This window comes from Mobula hypostoma, chromosome 12 (genome assembly GCF_963921235.1).
Source record: "Mobula hypostoma chromosome 12, sMobHyp1.1, whole genome shotgun sequence".
NCBI classification, from domain to species: domain Eukaryota; kingdom Metazoa; phylum Chordata; class Chondrichthyes; order Myliobatiformes; family Myliobatidae; genus Mobula; species Mobula hypostoma.
In genome coordinates, this window is record NC_086108.1 from 76,411,234 (window position 1) to 76,437,746 (window position 26,513).

Below are 26,513 nucleotides of genomic sequence, written 5' to 3' on the forward strand. Positions count from 1 at the left end.
CAAACTGCTCATAACGTATTCAATTAATATGTTTTAATGATGTTGGTTAAGTTAAAAAAATGTTGACTAGAACATTGGAAGAAGTTCTCTGTGACTCTTTATATACTCTATGGGACTTCAGTGACTTCTTGAGGTGATTAAAAAGAAGCACCAGTTTTAAGTGGATCAGATTAAACTCAGGGGGTCACACATAATTCATTTCTGAGGATCAGCAATGACCCAATTGTTCAGTATCTACTGATTCAGATTACAGCTGCTGTACAGCCAGCCAGAGGTTATGCAAAATCGTGCTGTTTATGTGCAGCCTAACCCTAATCCAGATAGAGATCTGATCTTTTCATACAGAGCTGGAAGGAATAGCAATATGCCATAAGGGAGCATCATAATGTTCTCAACAAACGGGGCATGCCGTTCATAAGCAGACAACTCTCCTTTAGAGTGGAGATTTGGGATTAAAGAACTCATCCCTGTACTGCAGGCGCTGTGACATACCAAACACTCCCTAACTACAAACTCATTCAATCTCTACTTAGTCTATCTTCTGAGAAGAATATTGCTCAGATCACATAGAAAATTGACTCGAAGAACTCTGAAGACTGCAGTGAACAGATATCTTTAATTCAGAGTGGGAGCTGGCTCCATTCCAGGTCTGGAGGTTGAAATAATATGGCTAGTCTGGGTGCCAACACTGTTGCATTCCTAGTCTCCTGAGATGTCATCTGGTATGCAGCATCAGAAAATTGATGTCCTCCCTTATGAAGAAACCAAGCCATTTCTTACCATATTCCCTTTAGAGGTGACATGCCCATACATAACCCACAGATACCCCTTCCAGATAGCTCCTTTCGCAGTCATGAACCTGGCACATGTAGGACAAGAGCTTTTCCTAGGTCAAAGGCATAGGGTGCACCTTTCTGGAGGCTACAAAAGGAGGCACTGTGATAGAACAGGCTATGCCAACAGGCTTAATAAACTAATTAGAAAGGCTGGCTCTGTTATAGGAATTGAACTGAACAGGAGATTGTAAGAACAAAGGACCTTCCAGAAAATCCTGGCAATTCTGGCGATGTTTCTCAACTCCTGCATGCCACCTTGGCTGAACAGTGGAGCACTTTCAGTAACAGACTAAGACAACTGTGCTGCTCCAAAGAGCGCTATATGAGGTCATTCTTATCTTTGGCCAACAGGCTATATAATGAGTCAACCTATAGCCAGGGAAGTGATCTTGTAATCTTTGACTTGAAAATCTTGCACATCTTATTTTTAAGGTAACTTATTTTATTCTTTCTTACTTCTCTTCTAATATTTGTAAATTTGTGCACTTGTAATGCTACTGTGACGCTATAAGTTCCTTTGGGATCAATAAAGTCGCTATCTATCTATACTGATAGGACTGCATGTCCCACACACAAAGTAATGAAGTCAGAAAGGCTGTTAAATTTCAGACCCAAATGTAATGATTTTCAATTCTGTTATTATTTGATGTTTTGCTGCTATAAAAAATCTGAGCACATCATTACCTTTGAAATACATCCTCATTTAGGTCAAATCATATGCTTTATTGTGCTGAGGTAGGTGACACAGGTGCAGCTATTGTTTGCCACAAACCCATCCATGGCTCACCTTGAAAGGTTGCTGAAAAAAAGATCATCCTTGAGGCATCCATTAAATGAGTCAGCATCAAAGTACTGGAGAAAGCATCTGCTGTTAGCTTTAGCACAAAAGCTAGTCTTGAAAGTTGACCAAGCAACTCAGCAAGTTTTTAACCTGCTCAGTTGTGTCTTCTGATGTCAACAGTGTCCATTAAATTATGATAAAGGCAAGAAAGTAGCATGATTCGCTCCTAAATGAAATGAGAAAGCTTCAGGTTTAAACTCCAATTTTCATCGGTAAGGAAGAAAATGAACATGGAGTGAACGACGTCAATAAGCATGCAAATATGAATTATACATACATGGAAGTGCTCTGTCCAATTTTGTTATGAGTGCAATTTGACCAGGAAATGACTGTTACCATGACACACTGGTTTAAACCAGTTTTGCATGATATGAGCATAAAAATGGGTGGCGATTGATCCAAATTTTAGGCAAATACTGCCTATCACAAAGTAGCCTTAAGATTAAGGGTGCAATTCTTGATATGATTTCTTGGGTCAGAAACTGTTCACTAAAATCAACAGTCTCACAGAACACCCTCGTCAAGTCAATCAATCAACTTTCTCTTAATGTTGGGTGGTTCACTTTAACATACACAGCAATCTGCTACAAAAGCATCTAAGTTACATGTAAGCCATCATTATGAAGGAAATATTTCAGGGGATCCTTGGCCTGTTGCAAAAGTCATGGTTTAAATGTTGGATTTTTAAGAACTCTCTGTGAAAATAATTCCAGCATTTGGGCACTAACTATGCATAAGACTGTGCACTTAGTGTTAAAGAGTTTAAGCAGAATTTTTAAAGCGCATCCAGCAATAGAATTCTCCCCCAAAGCTTTGGCAATCCACAGTTAACCTCTTATTACCATACTAACTGCAATCTTTAAACACTGGTGACCAATGATCACAATGTGCTGTGATGAGAAGATCATGAGAATTAGCTTATTGTTAAGTAATTCTAAAATTATGTGGAGATAAGCATAACATTATAAGAAGAACCATTCATACTTTTATCCCATCTCAACAAATCATGTTGCTCACCTATGAAGAGATGGTCACCTTTTCTCTTTTACACCAATGGCTTATAAAGCTAATCTTCAAGGAGCAGAGGGCAAAGGAACTGGTGGTGCTAGCAAAGCAGCCAATCAGCCGTGATAATGGTTTGTAATGATAAACTACACAGGAATAATAATGGGGATTCAAAATGTAAACAGGCAGGGCTTATTCCACAGCATATGTGGGAAATGATTTCTTGTTCTCTAAAAATCCATTTGGTGAACGGAAAAGTGTGTAGCAAGGATTTACCTGGTCTCAGTTCAGGACTACTTCTGAACTGGCTGAATTCTAAAACTGAAGTTAGGAAAAATTATCTAATGGGATAAATATGGGACACTGGTTCTGTTTAGTAGTTGAATATAGATTTAACTTAATAACAGATTGGATGTGCATTCACAAAACCATTACTGCACATAGCAGTTTCAGGAATAGATGTGAAAATTCTATTCCAGTATTTAATTTAATACATAAAACAAACACTTTCTCATAATGAAGGATATTGGTTTATGTATAGTTGAGAATAGACCAATTTCGCAAATGTGGAAAATGTGAAAATAAATCCTGTTGAGCAGTAATTCAGAATAAATAGTTTACACTCCACTTCCAATCCACATAAGGGAAGGTACTTCTGTGAAAAGATATTTCACAGATTTCAGAAATAATAGGAAAGCATTGGGAAAATTTGAATATAAGAAATCTATGAAAAATAAATACTGAATTTTAAGTTTCTGAAGTTCAAAGTAATTATTTATTATCCAAGTACACATGTTTTCTTGTGGGCATACTCAATACATCAATAGAATAATAACCATAAGAGTCGATGAAAAACGGCCCAACTAGGGCATTCAACCAGAGTGCAGAAGACAACAAACTGTGCAAACACTAAAACGAGAAATAATTATGATAAATAAATAAGCAATAAATACAGTATTGAGAGCATGAGATGAAGAGTCCTTGGAAGTGAGACCATTGGCTATGGGAACATTTCAATGATAGGGCAAGTGAAGTTATCCCATTTGGTTCAAGAGCCTAACTGTTCCTGAACCTAGTGGGGTGAGTCCTGCGGCTCTTGCACCTTTTTCCTTACGGCAGCAGCAAGAAGAAAACATGGCTGGATAGCAAGGGCCCCTGATGATGGATGCTGCTTTCCTTCAACAACGCTTCATATAAATGTGCTCAAAGGTTGGGAGGGCTTTACCCGTGATGGACTGGGCCGTATCCACTACATTTGTAAGATTTTCAATTCAAGGCCATTGGTGTTTCCGTATCAGGCAGTGATGCAGCCAGTCAACATACTCTCCACTATAGAAGTTTGTAGAAGTTTGTCAAAGTTTTAGATGTCATGCCAAATCTCCACAAACTCCTCAGAGGTGCTGCCATGCTTTCTTCATAATTGCACTTACATGTTGGACCCAGGACAGGTCCTATGAAATAATAACACCTAGGAATTTAATGTTGATAACCCTTTCTACATCGGATCCTCCAATGAGGGCTGACTCATGAACCTCTGGTTTTCCTCCCTGATCTACAATCAGTTCCTTGGTCTTGCTGACATTGAGAAAGATGTTGTTATTATGACACCATTCAGCCAGGTTTTCAATCTCCTCCCTATATGCTGATTCTTTACCACCTTTGATTCGGCCTACGATAGTGGTGTCATCTGCAAACTCGAATATGGCATTGGAGCTATGCTTAGCCACACAGTCATAAACGTAAAGCAAGTAGAGCAGGGGACTAACCACACAGCCCTGTGGTGTGCCTGCGCTGATGGAGATCGTAGAGGAGATGTTGTTGCCAATTCGAACTGACTGGAGTCTGCAACTGAGGAAATCCAGGATCCAATTGCACAAGGAGGTATTTACGCCAAGATCTTGGAGCTTATTGATTAGTTTTGAGGGGATGATGATATTAAGTGCTGTAGTCAATAAAGACAATCCTGATGGATGCATCTTTGCTGTCCATATGTTTCAGGGTTGAGTGAAGAGCCAATAAAACAGCATCTGCTGTGGACCTGTTGTTCTGATTGCTCTGCCTGTGCAGTGGGCAGCAAAATGTAACAGATCTAAGTTGCTTCTCAGGCAGGAGTTGCTATGTTTCATCACTAACCTCTCAAAACACTTCATCACTGTGCAAATAAGTGCTACTGGGCAATAGTCATTGAGACAGGTCAACATGCTCTTCTTGAGCACTGGTATAATTGAAGCAGGTGGTTACCTCAGACTGTCGAAGTGAGAGATTAAAGATCTCAATGAATACACCAGTCAGTTAATCAGCACAGGTCTTTAGTACTTGGCCAGGTACCCCATCTGGGCCGGATGTTTTTCATGGATTTACCCTCCTGAAGGCTGCTCGCAGATCGGCTTCAGAGACTGAAATCAAAGGATCATTGGGAGTGGGAGTTTGTGATGGTTCCTGCATGTATTGACGGTCAAGGCCAGCAGAGAAGGCATTTAGCAATTAATTGCAATGGATGAACAGTCATATATATGTCACAAATGTTAACTTAGTACATAGATCTGTAGCACGTGGCCAAGTACCGAGACCCACATTCCCTGACCCATGCAAGAAGCTTGAATTCTGTGCATTCACTGCTTATTCAGCATTTGTAACTCACATTGAAATAAAATAAGGTATTACTAATGGCACTGAAAAACAAAACAATACTTCACTGAAAATTTTGATGCATGTCAGTTCTGGCATGGAGACAGATGAACAAGAACAGAAAATCACAGCCTAATCTTGCTTTGTATTTAAAAAAGCAGTCTTAAAGTTAAAAAGAGGCTGAAACATATTTTGAACATGTGCTAACCACATGGTGACCTGTTCTAAAGCAGAACTAATTTATATTGGATATCTCTAGCATTTTTTTTATCAATACTATGAATACAAAATGAAAAAAGTCATACGCAATTGGCCTACAGGGATGCTTCAATCCTTCCTTTTCGCTAAGCAAAGGGAGAACCCTCCCCCATGCACACATGAATAGAGCAACCGTGCCTAAGAAATATATGAAAATAAGATAAATGGCATCACATTCTTCACCTCGCACAATATACAGCTGTACCGTGTCAAATATGCACTGTCACCCACCATGACATAAAGGCTGTCAGCTTGGCTTAAACACCTAAATTACTGCCTCTTGACTGCAGCTGGCTCTGTCTGTGCAATGGGCAGTAAGTGGTGGCAAGCAAAGCTGATGAAAAGTCACAGACTGAGATTGACGCTGACATTCTATGATCGTTAGCAACCAACATTCAACTGTAGGATATGATAATAAAATCAGAATTGATTCAGGGTTCTCATATGTAAAGTTACCTTGAATGAGAGATATATTTTAGTTGCTTGAGTAGATGTAATCTTTTTTGAAAATTACTGAACTGTCATCAGCAAGAGAGGTAAATGCTGCATAAATACAAGTTAAATCAATAATTGATGATTTAGTATCAGTTATGATTTACTCAAATACATATATGCTTATAAAAACAGAACACCAAAGAAAATTAAACTAAAAGTTTAAAAATGTTAATGTCTGATAGAGTCATATATAGAATACATGGAGAGAACCGTCAGGTTATAGCTTATAGATAAGAGCTCACCTGCCATCAGTAGTGAAGTCACAAACCAGTTAAGATCAGCACCACAAAAAGGAGGGAATGAAAATAAATTGAAATGAAATGCAACATTTTAAACAGGAACTAAACAAAGATATGAATGGAATAAGGATTTCAATGCTGTCACAGTAAAATGTTTAGTTCCTTTCAATTCTCCTTAGCGAAAAAAAATTAGACTGAATTGGTATTATATTATCACTTAAGTTATTCAAATATTACAATGGATCACTAGTGTGCATGTATGTGTTATTAAACAAATTAGCTATCTTAAAGTAACCACTATGAGTTTTGACATTTTTAATATTGATTACTTGGTTGCAGTAAAAATCAAGAGACCGAGGAGGAAAAAGATCAGCTGGTTGGCAAGGACATGCAGGACAAAATGAGGAATAAGATAGCATTCAAATGAAGAATGCATAGAGAGCAAGATTGCTGAACTTAATGAGATATCTTTTTCCTGATAGATCAATAGAATTTTTTACATTGATGTATAGTACCGTAACTCTCAATACTGCACCTTCCACGTACCCCACTAAACCCCGAGGAGGAGGGGTTAACTTGCATGTAAAATCCTCATTGTGCAATGTATAGGAAAGCTAACAGTGCCATTAAATATTAGGTTGTTGCCTGGCACAAGGGCACATAAATACAAATAGGACATCACAGTAGGCCACAGATCAATAGAGGGGTATAATGAGTAGGAAGTGATAAATAGAAACAAATTAGCAGTTGGAGGGTGAAGAATAAGGAGCCATTAAGCAAAATTAAATTTGAAATATTCAAAACATTAGGCAGAATAAACTTCGCATAGAGCTCTAAGGCAATGCGATTCACAAACAGGATTAAAATTACAGACTTAAGTTTTATTTTCACAGACACTGGGAACGAGGGCTGAAGCGATCCAAAAGCATGCAAGGAAATCAGTGTGCCATAGTTGATCTTTTTTTAGTTAGTCACTGCAAAATTAAATAATCTCTTGATTCCTTCTCTCTCCTTCTACATGTAGGAAAAGAGCAAAGACCAGAAGGATGAGGAAAAAGACTGAAGGTAACTCTCCTCCAACTTCTAACTAACAGTTGCGGAGAAGTTGCTAATAGTGTAGACTTAGTAGCAAGAAAGCCTACTTCTCTGACTTTTGGTGACTTTAGGATGTTTTTTCTCATTTTTGCAGAATGTGGAATTGCTAGCAGGGCAGTTTTTAACTGTTCATCCCTTAATGCCTTTGAGAAGGCAGTGATGAAACAACTTCTTGAACTTCTGCTAAATTTCCGATACAACAATATTGCTGAGGAAGGATTTACAGGGTTCAAGTACAATGAAATTTGCAGAGATATATTTTCGTGTCAGGATAATGCTTAACATGAAATGCAATCTGAATGTGATAGTAATGTAATGCTACTGAACATCTACGATTAGGGAGAAGACTCCCTCTTGGTAGAGTTGGTCATTATTCAGAACCTGTATTCTCCAGAAGTTACTTGATAACTAGCCTGGATCCGAATGTTGTCAGGCTTCAAGCTTACAGGTAAGGTCTATTTCATTTTCTGAAGCGTTGCAAACGCAATTGGCTTACTAGTAGAATATGATTGTTCTACTAAGCTACGTACAATTCGAACCTGTGATTTCCATTTTGGTGATGTGTTTTGGGGTCGATTGAGCAATCTGATGCTTTGCTATCTCTGAGGGAGTTCAGTGAGGTTTGGCATGGACTGTGCGGCCTCAAGCCTGGAAGCCTGGACCCAGGAGCGAGCCCATGAAGATGATAAATATGACAGTGGGGATTGGAGCTGTCTGTGTTTAACTATTCTTTTCTTTCCTTCTCACTGGTTGCTATCAGGAGAAAGTGCAGGAATCTTGGGATCCATTTTATCAGGATTGACTGGCAAGGCTGTGGACTAATTTTGGGGACTTTGAAGTTCATGTTGAAATTGTTCCTGGATTCTGGTTACTATTTGTTTTTGCTGTATTTGAGCAGTTTGATTGAGGCCATCGATGTGGACAGGGGCGCTTCAGCGAAGAATGGCCTTGCAGCCTGCACTAGCTAGCAGAGTAGTGCTGAATTAAACTAAACTGAATACTACACGACTCCTAGTTTAATGTTTGATATTCTACATATTGTTCGTTTGCTTTCTGCCGTTTGTGCAATTTGTTCCTTTTTATGTGCATTAGGTGTTTGATGTTTTCTTGAGTGGGTTCCATGGTGTTTCTTTGTTCTGTGGCTGGCTGCAGGAGGGCAAATCTCAGAGTTAAATTTTGCATTCATGATAATAAATGCACTTTGATTTGATTTGACTGAAGGAAGTTCACTGAGGAATCTGTAGAATACATTATTTGGGATTAAAAAATGTGATACAAGGAACTCTTGTTGTCTCAAGATAGAAGTGATTGCACTTCAACACAATATAAGGCCGTAAGACCATAAGTTATAGGAGCAGAATTATGCCATTTAGCCCATTAAGTATTGTCCACCATTTCATCATGGCTGATCCAATTTTCCTCTCAGCCCTAATCTCCTTCCTTCTCCCAGTATCCCTTCAAGTCCTGACCAATCAAGAATCTATCAACCTCTGCCTTAAATATACTTACAGACTTGGTCTTCACAGCTGCCTGTGGCAATGAATTCCACAGATTCACCACTCTCTGGCTGAAGAAATTCTTCCTCACCTCCATTCTAAAAGGACAACTGTCCCGAAGCTGTGTCCTCTGGTCTTAGACTCTCCCACCATATGGAACATCCTCTCCACATCCACTCTATCAAGGCCTTTCACTATCCCATAGGTTTCAATGAGGTCAAACCGTCATTCTTCTGAATTCTAGTGAATAGAGGCCCAGAGTCATCAAACACTCTTCATATGACAAGCCATTCAAGTTCTGGAATGATTGTCATGAACCTCCTTTGAACCCTCTCCAGTTTCAGCATATCCTTTCTAAGATAAGGGGCCCAAAACTGCCCACAATATTCCAAGTGAGGTCTCACTTGTGCATTATAAAGTCTCAACATTATATCCTTGCTTTTATATGTTAGTCCTCTTGAAATGAATGCTAACATGGCATTGCCTTCCTCCCCACAGACTCAACCCACCAACTAACCTTTGGGGAATCCTGTACGAGGACGCGCAAGAACCTTTGCACTTCAGTTTCTGTACTTTCTGTCCATTTAGGAAGTAGTCAACCCTTTTATTTCTTCTACTGAAGTACATGACCATACACTTCCCAACACTGTATTCCATCTGCCACTTCATTGCCCATTCTTCTCATCTGTCTAGGTACTTCTGTAGCCTCTCTACTTCTTCACAACTACCTGCTCCTCCATCTCTTCATATTGTCTGCAAACCTTGCAACAAGGCCATCAATTCCATCATCCAAATCACTGACATATATATAAAAAAAGAATCAGACCACTATGGAACACCACTAGTCACTGACAGCCAACCAGGAAAGGATGCCTTTATTTCCTTTTTTTGCCTTCTGCAATCTGTTTTATCCATGCTAGAATCTTACTTGTAATACCATGGGCTCATAGCTTGTTAAGCAGCCTCATGTATGGCACCTTGTCACAGACCTTCTGAAAATCCAAGTACTTAACGTCAACCAATTCTCCTTTGCCTATCCTGCTTGGTATTCCTTCAAAGAATTCCAACAGATTTGTCAGGCAAGATTTTCCCTTGAAAACCATGCTGACTACGGCTCTTTTTTATCAGGTGCCTCCAAGTATCCTGAGACCTCATCCTTAATAATTGACTCTAACATCTTCCCAACCACTGAGGTCAGACTAACTGGCCCATATTTTCCTTTCTTCTGCCTCTCTCCCTTCCTGAAGAGTGGAGTGGCATTTTCAATTTTCCCATCTTTTGGAACTATTCCAGAAACTAGTGATTCTTGAGAGATTAATACTAATGCCTCCACAATCTTTCCAGCCATGTCTTTCAGAACCCTGTGGTGTACACCATCTAGTCCAGAAGACTTAACTACTCTCAGATTCAAGAACCTGCTCTCTAGTTATGGTAACTTCACACATTCCATGTCCCCTGACACCTGGAACTTCCACAATACTGCTAGTGTCTTCCACAGTGAAGATCGATGCAAAATATTGTTTGTCCGCCATTTCATTGTCTCTCATTACTACCTATGCAGCATTGTTTTCCAGCGGTCCGATATCCACTCTTGCCTCTTTTTTACACTTTATGTATTTGAAGAAACTTTTGGTATCCTCTTTAATATTACTCGGGTTACTTAATTTAATATTCCAGCTTTACATTCTAAATGACTTTTTTAGTTGCCTTCTGAAGGCCTTTTCAAAGCTTCCCAATCCTTTTAATTCCCACTAATTTTTGCTCTATTACATGCCTTCACTTTGGCATTTATGTTGGCTTTGGCTTCTCTTGTTAGCCATGGTTGTGTCATCTCGCTTTTAGAATACTTCTTCTTTGGAATGTTTATTTCCTGTGCCTTCTGAATTGCTTCCAGAAATTCCAGCCATTACTGCTCTGCCATCATCCCTGCCAGTCTTCTTTTCCAATCAATTTTGGCCAACTCCTCTCTCATGCCTCTGTAATTCTCTTTACTCCACTGTAATACTGCTACATCTGACTTTAGCTGCTCCTTCTCAAATTTCTAGGTGAATTTGATCATATTATGATCACTATGATCTCGAATCAATGCTGGTTCATTACACCACACCCAATCCAGAATAGCTGATCCCCGAGTGGGCTCAACCACAAGCTGCTCTAAAAAAGCCATCTCATAGGTACTCTAGATTCCCCCTCCAGATCCCACACCAACCTGATTTTCCCAATCTACCTGCATATTGAAATCTCCCATGACTATTGTAACACTGCCCTTTTGGCAATCATTTTCTATCTTCTGTTGTAAATTGTAGACCACATCGTTACTACAGTTTGGGGTCTGTATACAACTCCCATCAGGATCTTTTACCCTTGCAGTTTGTTAGCTCTATCAACAATGATTCAACACTTTCCGACCCTATGTCACCTCTTTTTAATGACTTGACTTCATTTTTTACCAACAAGGCTGCTCCCTCTGCCTAGCTGTCTGTTCTTTCAATATAAAGTGTATCCTTGGACATTAAGCTCAGCTATAATCTTCTTTCAGCCATGGTTCAGTAATGCTTATAACATCATACATGCCAATCTGCAACTGTGCCACAAGTTCATCTATCTTATTCGATATACTGTGCACATTCAACTATAACACCTTCAGTCCAGTATTCATCCTTTTCGATTTTGTGTCTTTTATATTGCAATTCATCCTGTTGACTGCAATTTTGCCCTATCAATAGCCTCTCTTCACTACACATTGCCTCTGTTTGTAAACCAGCTACCTCATCTTCAACACTATCATCCGCCTTTCCTATGATACTTCTTGCATTGAAATATAAACAGCTCAGGACACTAATCACACCATGTTCAACCTTTTGAATACTAACTTTGTCCAAGGTCTTACCAACATCTGCCTCCACAACCTCTCCACTGTCTGTTCTGGTACTCTGGTTTCCATCTCCCTGCAACTCCAGTTCAAACTCCACTGTACAGCATTAACAAACATTCCTGCTAGGATATTAGTTCCCCTCAAGTTCAGGTACAAACTATCCCTTCTGTATAGGTCCCACCTTCCCTGAAAGAGAGCCCAATAATCTCAAAACCTTATGCCCTCTCTCTTACACCAATTCCTTAACTGCATATTAAACTGTATCATCTTCCTAGTTCTGGCCTCAGCAGCATATGGCACAGGTAGCAGTCCTGAGATCACAACCCTAGAGGTCCTGCTCTTTAATGTAGCACCCAACTCCCTCTGCAGGAACTCATCACTCATCCTACCTATGTCATTGGTATGTACATGATATGCCTGTTGTTGAGGTATACCTTCTTCCTTTGTGTGAGGAGTGTCTGGAACTGGTGAAGAAGTTTTCCCCCCGACACCCATGGATTGCTGGTTTATCAATATTTCTTGATGTCACTGATTGTGGCTGACTTGCTATATATTTCTAGCATTTTCTGTTTTTATGTCAAATTTCCTGCTTTGATCTTACTGACAAAGTTGATCAAAAGATGCTCTGAATTAAAGTGCAATCATTTCACCTTGCCTCCGAAGTTCAGCTGTTAGGGTCATTCAGTGGTTCAACTTGAAGAGCCTTTGCCACACAGCCCCAGAGACCGGGTTCAATCCTGACCATTCTATTTGTGACCTCTTAGGTGCTCCAGACATACAGGTTAGCAAGTTAATTGTCCACTGTAAATTGCCCCTGGTTTATTGGTGAACGATGGAATCAGTGGAGAGATGATGAAAATATGTGGAGAAACAAAAAATAAATCCAATTAACACAGAATTTAAGTAAAGTGGGTGGTTTAATTAATGGCACATATCTGTTGGGCCAAAGGAACCGTTATCCTGCCGTATCTCTTTATGACTACTGAGTATATTTGGACTAGGATGAATTGAGGTGTGCAAAAAGTGGCCATAGCAAAATACAAAGTCAGCGTCAATGAATAATTGTTAAGTAAGTATTACTTGACATTGTTGATAATACTATTTTGGTGTCAGTATGTATGGGCATATTTGTCAGTCTTTTCAAGTTTCCTAACTGCATTGCTTTCCCTGGTTAATTCCAGGAAATTTCAAAAATGCATGGACCATAATTAATTTTAAAAAGCTGTAATAATATGCTCAATTAATAAATCCAAATGGACCACATTAGTATGCAAATGGATTTGCTCCTATGCTGCTTAATATTCTGGAGTTAACTGTGGAAGTCATCTTCCCCAATTTAAACCCCAACCTGCTTTGAAAACAATGTAGTCCTCTACATCCAAAACTACCAAATTCAAAAAAAAATTTGCATGAATAAAATACTGGAAAAATTAATGTGAGAAGTAGATGCAATCGTACACAGTTTGTGTCAAATATCTTATTGAGCATTGAATTAACTTCGTACTTTGCAAATAGTTAATGAAAATGTTTCATCAGACTTTGTATGACATTTTGCTATTAACGTGCATTGGACCTGATCCACACATTGCACCCTAAGTAACATTAAGGTAGATTTATCCACAAAACAAATTGCATTTGTCTGTCTTCATGGAATTGATCAAAACAAACTAAACCGTAAAGCATGTGTGGTCAGAATTGGTTAACTATCAGACATCAATATTATAGAGTTGTTGAATTTAACTCTTGACTTCTCAAAGCTGAGAAGGAACTGCCAAATCTAAATGGAATTTTAACTGGCAGTGAGCTTTGGATGTTAGGATGCCTGTCCTCCATCATCAATTCAAACCATCTAGACTAGAATCTAATTGAACACTTAAGGCATGAGAAGCCATTGAAGGATCTTGATTTAACTTTAGATAATGAATACAAGAAGATGGAATACAAACTCTCTATCCAATCCTTGAGTACTTGAGCAGTCTTAGGAGGAAAAAAACTATGGAAGAAGTCACTGATTTTCATCAAAATACCAGATATATAATCAAACGTAGACAGCAGGATGACTGAATTCTTCATTTATACAACAGCAATAAAGCTGTATTTTAATGAAATAAAAATACTAAAATTTTTACTATTTTTATCTATCAGAGTAATCAATGTGGCTGCTGACATGCAACTTCCAAGAATTATTATAAAAATAGTCCAAACTTGCATTTCGAAAGGGTTTTTTATCTGCAGAGGGACTGCTTATTCATTCTTCAAAGCTCTGAACAAAAATCACTCAATTCTCAAGGTCAAATACATACTCATGCATATTCAAACATTTTAAGGAATTGATTTTTAAAATAAAATATTTCCCTTAGTTTTGGAGGAAGTGCCAGGAATATTGATCTGTTTGAGGTGAGGCCACTTATATTTAACTGAGAAACTGTGGTGCACTAACGCTGAAGGTTTGCAAATGAATGTGGACATATTGCAGACACACACAAATGCGTTTGACAATCAAATACCTTCAGCACAATTGTCAGGACCCATTAAAAAAGCTATGCAATCACAAAGCTTGAAAGAGACTGGGTGCATTTAACATAGTGTTAACCCTTTCCCACTTCCACTCCAAGTGGCTCAAAGCAGTAATCACAAATCTCCACAAGATAATGGCATGTATTTTATAGGAGCCATATAGTTTCAACGTCATTATATTGCTTTCTCTGGCTACTCTGTCTAGAATTATCCGAGAGAAATCACTTCATTATAATTGCCATTAAATTTTAAGAAAGGGGTTTCATCAAATTTTAAACAAGGGTTAATAATGTAAAATGTTGTGGATACTGGAAACTCAAACATGACAAAAATGATGGACTTAGCAGTTCAATCAAAATCTGTAAGAAGAAAAGAGAGTTTCATTACTAAGGGATTTTACTATATTTTTATAAGAATCTCAAGTAACCTGTTTGAGAAATTTGGTGAAAGCTTACTTAAGTGAGAAATGTATGTCACAGTATTAGGCAGCTGATCAACATCGATGCACTATAAAGTAATGGATATATATTTAGTGCTCATACATTTAAACTTTTCATCTTTCCTATTAGGCTTGTACATCCTTGTAAAATATGGCTTCACAACAAAATAATAAAGGGACAAATGTCTCTTCATGGAGAAAAGTGGCTCTGCATCCAGTGCTGCTGGAATGGCAACTCATCAAACTAATGAAGATTACTTAATTTGGTGGGCAGGGAATAAAACACTTTAACTCCATTTCAAGGGCTATTGTACTTGGGAGGGAAGCATCAATTTCTCTAAAACATGACTGATCTGCAAAAAAAAAACAAATCTTTTTGGAAAGCAGCAAAATGATGCAACAGCATAAGAATAAATCAGTTAAAAAATAGAAAATTCAAAAGATGGGTCAAGATAGAAAAAAATGTCTGCAGGAGCAGTGAGATCCTTTTAGCCTACAGAAGAAAGCTTGGTAGTGATATTCAAGATGGTAGAGCAATTTTTTTTTGGCACTTAGGGGCACTCTTACAATAAAGCTATTAACAAGGAAGCATGGTAGCAAAGGCCAATAGCCACTGGAGTTTGCCATGTCCATTGTCTATTGCAGCAAATAAGAGCATTATCTGGACTAAGGAACAGTGTCAGGATAGGTTGAACATTCTAAATATAACTTTTCTGTGGTGGCATCGGGCTCTAAGTTTATATTATGGTGCATTATCAGCAGTACCAACCACAAATCCCCGACTCTGGATTGCATTCCAAACTGCTATGTTTGTAAAACTGCAAATTCAAACTTTGTTTTGGTGCAGCCGTCATATAGCTCCAATACAAAGTGACTAAAAGTCAAATGAAAGTCCAAAGTAGTGTAAGTATGCAAATATTGACCAAAAAGCATTAGGACTGTTATGGTGAAAGTGTGTGGGAAGTATACTATTTATACCAGATTTATAGCTGACCTAAGGGTCCCTTCCATTAGTTTCACAATTTCTTTGATGCCCTACCATCAGACAGGAGACACCGTACCATTAGGACACAAACTGTTAGGACAGAAAACATCACCTTCCCCCAGGCTGTGAGACTACTTAACTTCCTGCCAACACCCAGGTCTCATTACTTATGAAGCATTATGCTGTTTATTTTTTAACTTGCGTTCGATATGTGTCTTATGCTAAATGTCAATCTTCTGGAATATATTTGATAACTTGTTAATCTACATGTACTGTATTGTGCACCTTGGTCCAAAGGAATGGTGTTTCATTTGGTGGTATACATGTAAAGGGCTGAATGACAATGAATTTGAATTTGAACTTAATCTTGTAAAAAAAATAAGGTTGAGCCACTTATATAAATTGTCAGACTAGGAAATGAATATCCATAAACTTTGTCTGAAACACAAATGAAATAAAATGTTGAGAATGAATTCTCCAAGCAAATTTCCTGCAACTTCAGAACTTTTGCTTCCCAGCTTTCTTATATGGGTTTCAGGGGGCATTCCTATCTGTATCCTATATTAATGCAGAGGAGAGCAAAGGTGCACCAAAAAAAAAACACTACTAACGTTCAGAACCTTTCACCAAACTATAAAGCAGGCCACAGCAAAAAGGCCTCTTCTTAGGCAGTCCCTTGGAATTGAAGAAGACTTTGCTGCAACTTTGTTTTTGTGGGTTCTTAAGTTATTCATGGGACTATTACGGGAAACAAAGATTGTATCACAGCATTGGTGGAGATCCAGATTATGTCCCAGTTCTTTTTTATTACTTAGTATAGTGAATAAACAAGAAATTGATAAGTATAATAAATCCTCTTTCCAAAACGTTATGAGTGAATTAGTTCCTGGGTTCTTTGATTCAAGAATGTACTTACTTAACTATGTATGATGCAAATATTCTATTTCAAAATAAAACTTTGAGAGCATAAGCAATCTGAGGTTGCATTTCTATTTGCTTATGTTCCATGTTACCAGATACTATGATTAATAGAGAAATGTGCAAAGATGGGTGCTAAAACAAACCTAATTTTCTCTCAACATACATCAAAGTTGCTGGTGAACACAGCAGGCCAAGCAGCATCTATAGGAAGAGGCGCAGTCGACGTTTCAGGCCGAGACCCTTCGTCTGGACTAACTGAAGGAAGAGTGAGTAAGGGATTTGAAAGCTGGAGGGGGAGGGGGAGATGCAAAATGATAGGAGAAGACAGGAGGGGGAGGGATAGAGCCGAGAGCTGGACAGGTGATAGGCAAAAGGGTATACGAGAGGATCATGGGACAGGAGGTCTGGGAAGAAAGACAAGGGGGGGGTGACCCAGAGGATGGGCAAGAGGTATATTCAGAGGGACAGAGGGAGAAAAAGGAGAGTGAGAGAAAGAATGTGTGCATAAAAATGAGTAACAGATGGGGTACGAGGGGGAGGTGGGGCCTAGCGGAAGTTAGAGAAGTCGATGTTCATGCCATCAGGTTGGAGGCTGCCCAGACGGAATATAAGGTGTTGTTCCTCCAACCCGAGTGTGGCTTCATCTTTACAGTAGAGGAGGCCGTGGATAGACATGTCAGAATGGGAATGGGATGTGGAATTAAAATGTCTTGGCCACTGGGAGATCCTGCTTTCTCTGGCGGACAGAGCGTAGATGTTCAGCAAAGCAGTCTCCCAGTCTGCGTCGGGTCTCACCAATATATAAAAGGCCACATCGGGAGCACCGGACGCAGTATATCACCCCAGTCGACTCACAGGTGAAGTGATGCCTCACCTGGAAGGACTGTTTGGGGCCCTGAATGGTGGTAAGGGAGGAAGTGTAAGGGCATGTGTAGCACTTGTTCCGCTTACACGGATAAGTGCCAGGAGGGAGATCAGTGGGGAGGGATGGGGGGGACGAATGGACAAGGGAGTTGTGTAGGGAGCGATCCCTGTGGAATGCAGAGAGAGGGGGGGAGGGAAAGATGTGCTTAGTGGTGGGATCCCGTTGGAGGTGGCGGAAGTTACGGAGAATAATATGTTGGACCCGGAGGCTGGTAGGTAAGGACCAGGGGAACCCTATTCCTAGTGGGGTGGTGGGAGGATGGAGTGAGAGCAGATGTACGTGAAATGGGGGAGATGCGTTTAAGAGCAGAGTTGATAGTGGAGGAAGGGAAGCCCCTTTCTTTAAAAAATGAAGACATCTCCCTCGTCCTAGAATGAAAAGCCTCTCTCACTTGACGTGGAATTGCTGGAGTTAACATGAAGAATTTCTTTTTATATTAATATATCTATTTAAGTGTGTTTAAATAAGTCTCCTTTGAAGCCAGATGTGTAATTAATCTGGAAATTAGATAGGGGTAAAAAAAAGTCTTACCTTATACCAACTGATGTATAAGTTACCTGGCCCCGCAAAACATCTTAGCACCTCCTTACCCGCATTAACTGTAATAATTAATTAACTGCATTTGCTGTAATAATTTTTTACCACTGTTTTCAGTCATGGGTGTTCTAAAATTTCATGTTCATGGTCATAGTCACAGTCATACTTTACTGATCCCGGGGTGAATTGGTTTTTGTTACAGTTGCACCATAAATAATTAAATAGTAATAAAACCATAAATAGTTAAATAGTAATATGTAAATTATGCCAGGAAATAAGTCCAGGACCAGCCTATTGGCTCAGGGTGTCTGACCCTCCAAGGGATGAGTTGTAAAGTTTGATGGCCACAGGCAGGAATGACTTCCTATGACGCTCTGTGTTGCATCTCGGAGGAATGAGTCTCTGGCTGAATGTACTCCTGTGCCCAACCAGTACATTATGTAGTGGATGGGAGACGTTGTCCAAGATGGCATGCAACTTGGACAGCATCCTCTTTTCACACACCACCGTCAGAGAGTCCAGTTCCATCCCCACAACATCACTGGCCTTACGAATGAGTTTGTTGATTCTGTTGGTGTCTGCTACCCTCAGCCTGCTGCCCCAGCACACAACAGCAAACATGATCGCACTGGCCACCACAGACTCGTAGAACATCCTCAGCATCGTCCGGCAGATGTTAAAGGACCTCAGTCTCCTCAGGAAATAGACACGGCTCTGACCCTTCTTGTAGACAGCCTCAGTGTTCTTTGACCAGTCCAGTTTATTGTCAATTCGTATCCCCAGGTATTTATAATCCTCCACCATGTCCACACTAACCCCCTGGATGGAAACAGTGGTCGCCGGTACCTTAGCTCTCCTCAGGTCTACCACCAGCTCCTTAGTCTTTTTAACATTAAGCTGCAGATAATTCTGCTCACACCATGTGACAAAAATTGCCTTAAATTGGATGTATATTGGGATATTCTCCCAGATTTTGATTTTGCAGGGAAATTTCACATTTGTTGCTTATGTTAATATTAGCTGTGAAAGTTGTGCCAAGAACCATACTTGATTGTTTAAATCATAAGCGTCATTACTTATCAACCTGCCTGTTGTCGGGGAAAGTATAGTAATTAGTACATGGGGTCATGCATTGTGTTAATGTGGTAATAGGGAACCACAGACAAAGCCTAGAAGTGGAGACAAGGAATAGAACAAGGATGACGTTCAAGGTTCAGGAGTTTCATTAATTATGTTATAGTATGCACCCACTGTTGTAACAGTAAGTCAGATTTACTCTTAGACCTATGGACAATTATTTTACTCTGTAATCAGGACCTAGACCTGTAATCAGAATCCATGGGGTTACCGTATGAGGAACATCTGGTAGCTCTTGGGCTGTATTCCCTGGAGTTCAGGAGAATGAAGGGGGGATCTCATAGAAACATTCCTAATGTTAAAAGCCCTGAACAGATTAGATACGGCAAAGTTATTTCCCGTGGTAGGGGAGTCTAGGAAAAGAGGTCATGACTTCAGGATTGAAGAACGTCCATTTAGAACAGGGATGTTGAGAAATTACTTCAGTCAGAGGGTGGTAAATCTGTGGAATTTGTTGCCACGAGCGGCTGTGCAGGCCAAGTCATTGGGCCCATTTAAGGCAGAGATAGATAGGTTCTTAATTATCCAGGGCATCAAAGGGTATGGGGAGAAGACAGGGGAGTGGGGATGACTGGAAGAATTGGATCAGCCCATGACTGGATGGCAGAGCAGACTTGGGCCGAATGGCCTACTTCTGCTCCTATATCTTATGGTCTTATAGTCCATTACTTAATTAAGTGTTCCTGTAGCTACCATTCTTTTATCAAATGTAGTTTTACTGGTGTAATGCCCTGGTTCATTTTTTTTTTGTTACGCTGTTCTGTCTTTCATTTTGTGCTGTTTTGTGCGAGCTACTTGTTTTCCTCTTACGTTTGGGATACTGTTGAGATAAGAGATAGGAGAATTGTGTGCCATCCAATTAGGATGGTCGGATTAAGGGGACCTTTCTCTGGTGAGGGACACTAAGGTTGGGCTTGAGGCTTTCATTAGAGAGAGATGAAAAAAGAAGACGCCGGAGAGAAGAGGTCATGGTATTCAACCCGCAGAGGAGCTGTGATTCGATGAAGCCCGGGGTGATCGAAGGAGGATCGAAGACAAGGAAACCGTGAGCTCCAACTTTTGCACATTAAACTGTTTCATTAAAAAGGGTCCTTTTCTTTTTTTTGTTGTTGTTTCTTTACTCACCCTTAGTCAAATTAAGAATTATAAAGCTAAATAAAACTTTTAATTGTATGTGTGTACTGTTTGTTATTTCATGGTACTCATTTGTAACAGGGTAACAAATCACACAGCATCCACACAAACAGGTGGTTTTAGGGTGGCTCGCACCTCAATCTCACCCGTTTAGCCAGGCTGGAGATCGTCTTCCCTAGACTTACGCAGCTGATGAAACCGGAGTGTTTCAGAGTGGGGGTTCATCCGGGATCAGTTTCGTTGGATACTGTGTGATTGCCCTGAGCACTGATCCAGTGGGTTGTGTATTTAAGTCCGTGCTAAACTATTGTCCGGTAAAGTGATTACGATACGTGATTATGGATGCTGCAGGGGTGGAGCGGTGGTGCAAATCCATGAGGTTACTGGTAACGAATGCATGTGTGTCGAGTAGGGTAGACATTCGTATTCCTGATGAATTGTTAATTCAAACTTTAAGTACTGTTAAAGCCATAGGAACAGTTCTGATTGTGGAGCGGAAGTTTGATATAATGGCGGGCAAAGATTTTGTTTTAGTCCAGACAACTGCTGACATTTGGCAGTGGAATTGCCTGGTACTACTGGGGCCCCAAGAGTGGGGAGGGGGGGTGCGTGGGATGCCCATGCTTTCCGGAAGGAGGAAGAGAGTGTAGGAGAGCAGGCCGAATCGCAAGCCAAGTCTCCCGTAGCTGGGGGTGGAGATTTCAAAGCCAGGTTGCTCTCGTTTCTGCGGAGCGAAGGGAAGGAGTGGTCTGATTTGCAATGTCTAATGAGTCCCCCAGTGAAGAGTGGGACTTCTGAGTTTGTATCCACCCTGACCTCCCTTGCAAATAAATGACCCAGTGCCCAGGCAGAGGGTCCTAGTAATTGAAAACTGAGAATATTCTCTCGGGTGAAGTAAGGAGCAGACCTCTCAGTTGCTAAATGAGTGGCAGTACTCTAATGACGTAAAAAGACAGCATTGATTGAGAGTTTGAGAGGTCAGGCTGGTGACATAGTGAGAGCCGTAAAGACACAGAACCCCTTTGCTACCTCTGCAGCTTACATGCAAGCACCAGAAAAGGTGTTTGATGTGATGGGAAGCCCAGTGGAGCTCACGCTGGGGTTTCAGAACATGTGTCAGGAGAAGGGTGAGAAGCCTTCGGCCTACATTTTTCAGCTAGAGAGGCAGCTAAATTGCTTGTGGCGTAGAGCGACCATTCAGACAGCTGAGGTGGATCAGTTAAGAATGGACAAAATAGCGAAAGTTGCCCAGTCCCAGGACCTGAGCACTTGGGGTCTCCGACTGTCTTGTAAGACACACCCCCTCCCTCGTTTGTTGAGCTGATCAGGGAAGTACGAGAGGAGGAGACTGCATCGGATGCACGGGGTGGGGGGGGGGGCCTCCATCAGCAGGGTACGGTCCTCAGTAGCAGCCTCCTGCATTGAAGTGACCACGGATAGCCCACCCCAGGGAGTGGTAAAGGAGGTTGTGACAGAGTTGAGAACTGAGATGCCCCGATTGTTATCAGCAGGTGTGGCTTTCCTGTACAATGGAACTGAATGGGAGCCAGCCTCCCTAAGGGGATGGACTATGCAGAGGGCTGCTAGTGGCCGGGGTCCCATCAGAAGGGGGGCGGTCGTTATTGTCTGTTATAACTATGATGAAGAGGGACACTTCAGGCGGGAGTGTGAATGACGGGAAACCCCTCGGAGAGTGAGCCCCTGGGTACCTAAACAGAGAGAGAGACATTGGGAAACTTAGAAGAGACCCAGTGAGGGAACAGCCCAGCAATATATCAAGGGATATCCTAAAGCAAAAAACTCTATTCCTGAAGACTTAGTGGGGCCAAGCTCCAATGTATGGCTACGTATAGAGAGTATTTATGCTAGAGCCATACTTGACACAGGGTCACAGGTCACTTTGCTGTATCATTCGTTTTACAACCAGTATTTGACACATTTACCATTGATGCCACTCAGTGCACTAGGGATCTGGGGTCTTAGTGCGGGTGATTATCCATATGATGGTTATCTTGTCAGTGAGGCTGGAGTTTTCGAAAGCAGGTGTGGAAGTGGCTAAGGTCCTTGATACGTTATCACTGGTTTGTCCAGATCCCATTCAGAAGGGCAGAGTTTCAGTTCTTGTAGGGACAAATACTCCTATTGTGAGGAGGCCAATAGGAGCCTACAAGGAAAGAGCTGGGGAGAGCTTTCTGAAAATATTGTCCGTTCACCCAGTATTTCAAGCTGCTTTTGAGGAAGTGCATGGCCACACTGGGCCGGATAATGAGCTTAGACGAGGGACTGTGCGGTTCACCCAGTCAAAACTAATTGTGTTACAGCCTGGGGAAGTAGTGAGAGTGATGGGAAAACCCAAATTTCTCCGAATGCCTGAGGCCAAGGCCCTCTTGGTGGATGTTCCGGAAGACCACGAAGAGGAATCAGGCTTACCTGCTGGGGTATTGGTAAGGCCGGAACTGCAGAAGTCTTCGTTGTACAGGCCAACAGGATGGCAGTGATTGTCAGGAACACTATGAAGAGGAAGGTCACCTTCAAGCAGGGATGCCCCTGGAACACCTCTTCCTGGTGACGGTAATGTCCAGTGCCCCTGTGAGACAAGCCGGGCAGAAACTCACTTCGAGGAAGGGTGAGTTGACTGCTGAGTCATTCAACTTTGGGGACTCCCCAGTACCTGCGGGTTGGAAGAGGAGGTTGATAGAGAAGATGTTGAAACTGGAAAGTGTCTTTTCTACTAATGAGTTTGATGTGGGTTGTTCCAAGAGCACTTGCCACACTATCCGGCTGACCGAGGACACCCCGTTCAGAGAAAGGTCGTGGCAACTGGGCCCTGCAGAGGTGTAAGATACTCGGCAGCATTTGTGGAGTCCAGAAGCCCTATGCGTCCCCAGTAGCAGTGGCCAGGAAGAAGAATGGGGAGGTATGGATGTGTGTGGACTATAGGATTCTGAACAGGCATACTGTCCCCAATCAGTATACGGTCCCAAGGATCCAGGACCGCATTGGCTTTCTGAGTGGTATGAAGAGGTTCAGTGTGCTGGATGTGAGGAGTGGATATTACCAGATCACCATGAGTGAGGCTGACAAAGAAAAGACGGCATTTATATGTCTACTGGAATTCTTCCAGTTCGAAAGGATTCCCCAGGGCATATCGGAAGACCCTACAACTTTCCAGCATGCCATGGAGAAAACGGTGGGGGATATGAATTTACTTGACGTATTGGTGTATCTGGATGACCTCAAAGTGTTTGGGTCCACCTTGCAGGAACCTGAAACGAGGCTACTGAAGGTGCAGGGACGCTTGAAAGCTGAAGGATTAAAACTTTCCCTGGATAAGTGCCAGTTCTGCAAGACGTCTGTCAGCTACGTTGGGCACATAGTCTTACAGATGGAGTAGCTACGGATCCGACTAAGATAGAGGTGGTGACCACATGGCCAAGGCCCCAGACTGGGAGCACTTTGCGCTCATTCTTTGGGTTCTGTGGGTACTACCAGGAGTTCGTGAAGGACTACACGAAAGTGATTCACCCTTTAAATCCGCTTCTGTACGGTTACCGTTCCTTGGGGAAGAAAGGGAGGAGGACAAAAGGAGAGGAGGGCAAAGATTTTCTTAGCCCTTCAGAGCCTTTTGGAGCAAGATGGGATGTGAAATGTGAAGAGGTCTTTCAGTCGCTGAAGGAACTGCTGATACAAGTGCCCGTGCTGGCTTCTACAGACCCACGATTGCCATATGTACTGCATACGGATGCCAACAGAGAGAGCTTAGGGGGTGTACTGTATCAGGATCAGGGCATAGGGTTGAGACCTGTTGTGTTTGTCAGCTGGAGTCTGTCACCCTCTGAGAAAAACTATCTCATGCACAAGTTGGAGCTCCTGGCATTGAAAATGGCTGTGGTGGCTAAGTTGAGTGATTACCTCTATGGTGTCAAATTTGAGGTAAGGATAGACAACAACCCATTAACATATATCCTGACCTCGGCAAAATTGGATGCCACAGGCCATCAATGGTTGGCAGCGTTGTCTGCCTATGATTTCAGCCTGAAGTACCATCCAGGAAGTAGAAACATTGATGTCGATGCTCTGTCCTGACATGCGCACCAAGGGCTTGACAGGGACGAAGAGTGGGAGGGTGTTCTCGCCTGGGGGAGTGAAAGCTTTGTGCCAGTCTTCCCATCACAGCGAAGGCAGGGGGAAGGCAAAGGTGAATCGAGCGGTAAATCAATTGGGAGCTTCTGACGGTGCCATTCCATGAGCTTACTGTAACCTGTCAAACTAGTCGCCAGATTTGAGTCCTGGGGAAGTGGCAGCTGCTCAGCGAGATGACCAGGGCATTGGCACTATTTGGTCAGCGGTCGAAAAGGGAGACATGGCCCAAGAGGAGAAGTCGAAACGTGCTGTGGTGCCTCCATTACTGAGAGAATGGCCCAGATTGGAGTTGAGGAACCAGATCCTATACTGGGTCACGTTGCCTCTGGACCGGCCTCGGCGTTCCCAGCTGATTCTGCCTGAGAAGTATCAGAGAATTGTGCTGAAGTCACTTCGTGATGATTCTGGCCATTTGGGGGTGGAAAAGACCTATGAGTTGCTCAGAGATCAGTTCTACTGGCCCTGAATGAAACAGGAGATCGAAGAGTACTGCAAGTCGTGCATTTGATGTATATGGAGGAAGACACTGCCTATGAGGGCCGCTCCACTGTCCCACTTGCAGAGTGCGGGCCCCCTTGACCTGGCGTGTATGGATTTCTCGTCAATAGAGCCAGATGCCAACAACATGGCGAATGCCTTGATCATTAAGGATCGCGTAAACTTTCCCTACCAAGGATCAGAGGGCATCCATGGTGGCCAAAGTGATATGGGAGAAGTATTTCGTTTATTATGACCTCCCCATGCAGATACATAGTGATCAGGGACGGGATTTCGAGAGTAGGCTTATAAATGAGTTACTGGGCATGCTTGCAGTCAAGAAGCTGAGGACTACACCTTATCACCTGCAAGGTGATCCCCAGCCCAAGAGGTTTAATCGGACCTTGGAGATCAGCAAAAAGAACAAGTGAAGTCAACATATTGGACATCTGGTCCATTGCTACAACTGTAGACAAAATGAAGCCTCCGGGTACTTGCCATATTATCTGATTTTTGAGCGCGAGGCGAGGTTGCCCATCGACCTTTGTTTTGGTACTAGCAAGGAAGATCTACCACTGAAGACTTATCTGAAGTATGTGTCTGATATGGGAAGGGAGCTGAAAAAGGCTTGTGAATTAGCTGAGGTCACAGCTGTCAAGCAGAATCAAGGAAATAAGAGGAGGTATGATCAAAAGGTTAGGTTCTCCCAACTCATGCCAGGAGACTGAGTCCTCATAAGGAATTTGGGGCTACCTGGGAAGCATAAAGCTGGCTGACCACTGGGCGGCTACGCCCTATGTAGTGGACAGTCAGATGCCAAATGTACCAATTATCTGGGTGAAACCAGAGGATGGGTATAGCCCTGTCAAGATTCTACAACGGAACCACCTTCTGCCTCTGGGACAAGAAGTACCCAGAGCCCCACCTAGAGCCTACACCTAGTAAGAGGACTCTGCGGTGACACGGAGAGACTGAAAGACAAACAGCAGGGAAAGGGAGACCAGCCCCATCCTTGAATGTGATATCCACTCGGAGGATGAGGAAATGGGGGTGTGGTGTATACTGTCTTTTGCTAACTACCCACTGACTGAGGGAGAGATTCCCAACCCTTCTCACATTGAGGCTGATGAAATCAGGGGGAACTATCTGTGGACAGGCTGCGTTTCAGCGGGACCATGAAGGGGATGAAACGGAGCTCAGCCAAGTGGCAGAGGGATACGGAGCCGCAGGAGGGCACATGTGATAGACCAGGGGAGGCCTTGTCATATCAACCAAAAGTATCCCATGGAATGTCTGAAACTGAAGAAGCAGGTAATGGGGTAAGGAGGTCTCAAAGAATCAGGAGACCCCCAGAAAGGCTGGCCTAAGCAGCACTGGGCGAAAAGAGTGCTACGGCTATCCCCCAGTGAGCTACATCACTACCCTTTACAAATGGATTGGAGGTTCTGACATCACGAAAGTCCTTTGAAAACATTGTTATTCATGATGGGATGACAATTTATTTCAAAGTCATGAGGACATGACTATTTT

General features: G+C 41.9%; 1 protein-coding gene and 1 long non-coding RNA gene across 4 annotated transcripts in view; both read right to left on the reverse strand.

Moving 5' to 3' along the window:
* LOC134355213 (ERI1 exoribonuclease 3-like) overlaps positions 1 to 26,513 on the reverse strand; it is a 364,063-nt gene that overhangs the window by 187,111 nt on the left and 150,439 nt on the right. The gene's annotated exons all lie outside the window — the stretch shown is intronic.
* LOC134355212 (uncharacterized) lies at positions 1,807 to 22,943 on the reverse strand. Its single transcript, XR_010019986.1, has 3 exons — positions 22,794 to 22,943; positions 6,025 to 6,111; positions 1,807 to 1,843 (listed from the first exon to the last, which is right to left on the reverse strand). It is a non-coding gene; the product is annotated as an uncharacterized LOC134355212 (long non-coding RNA).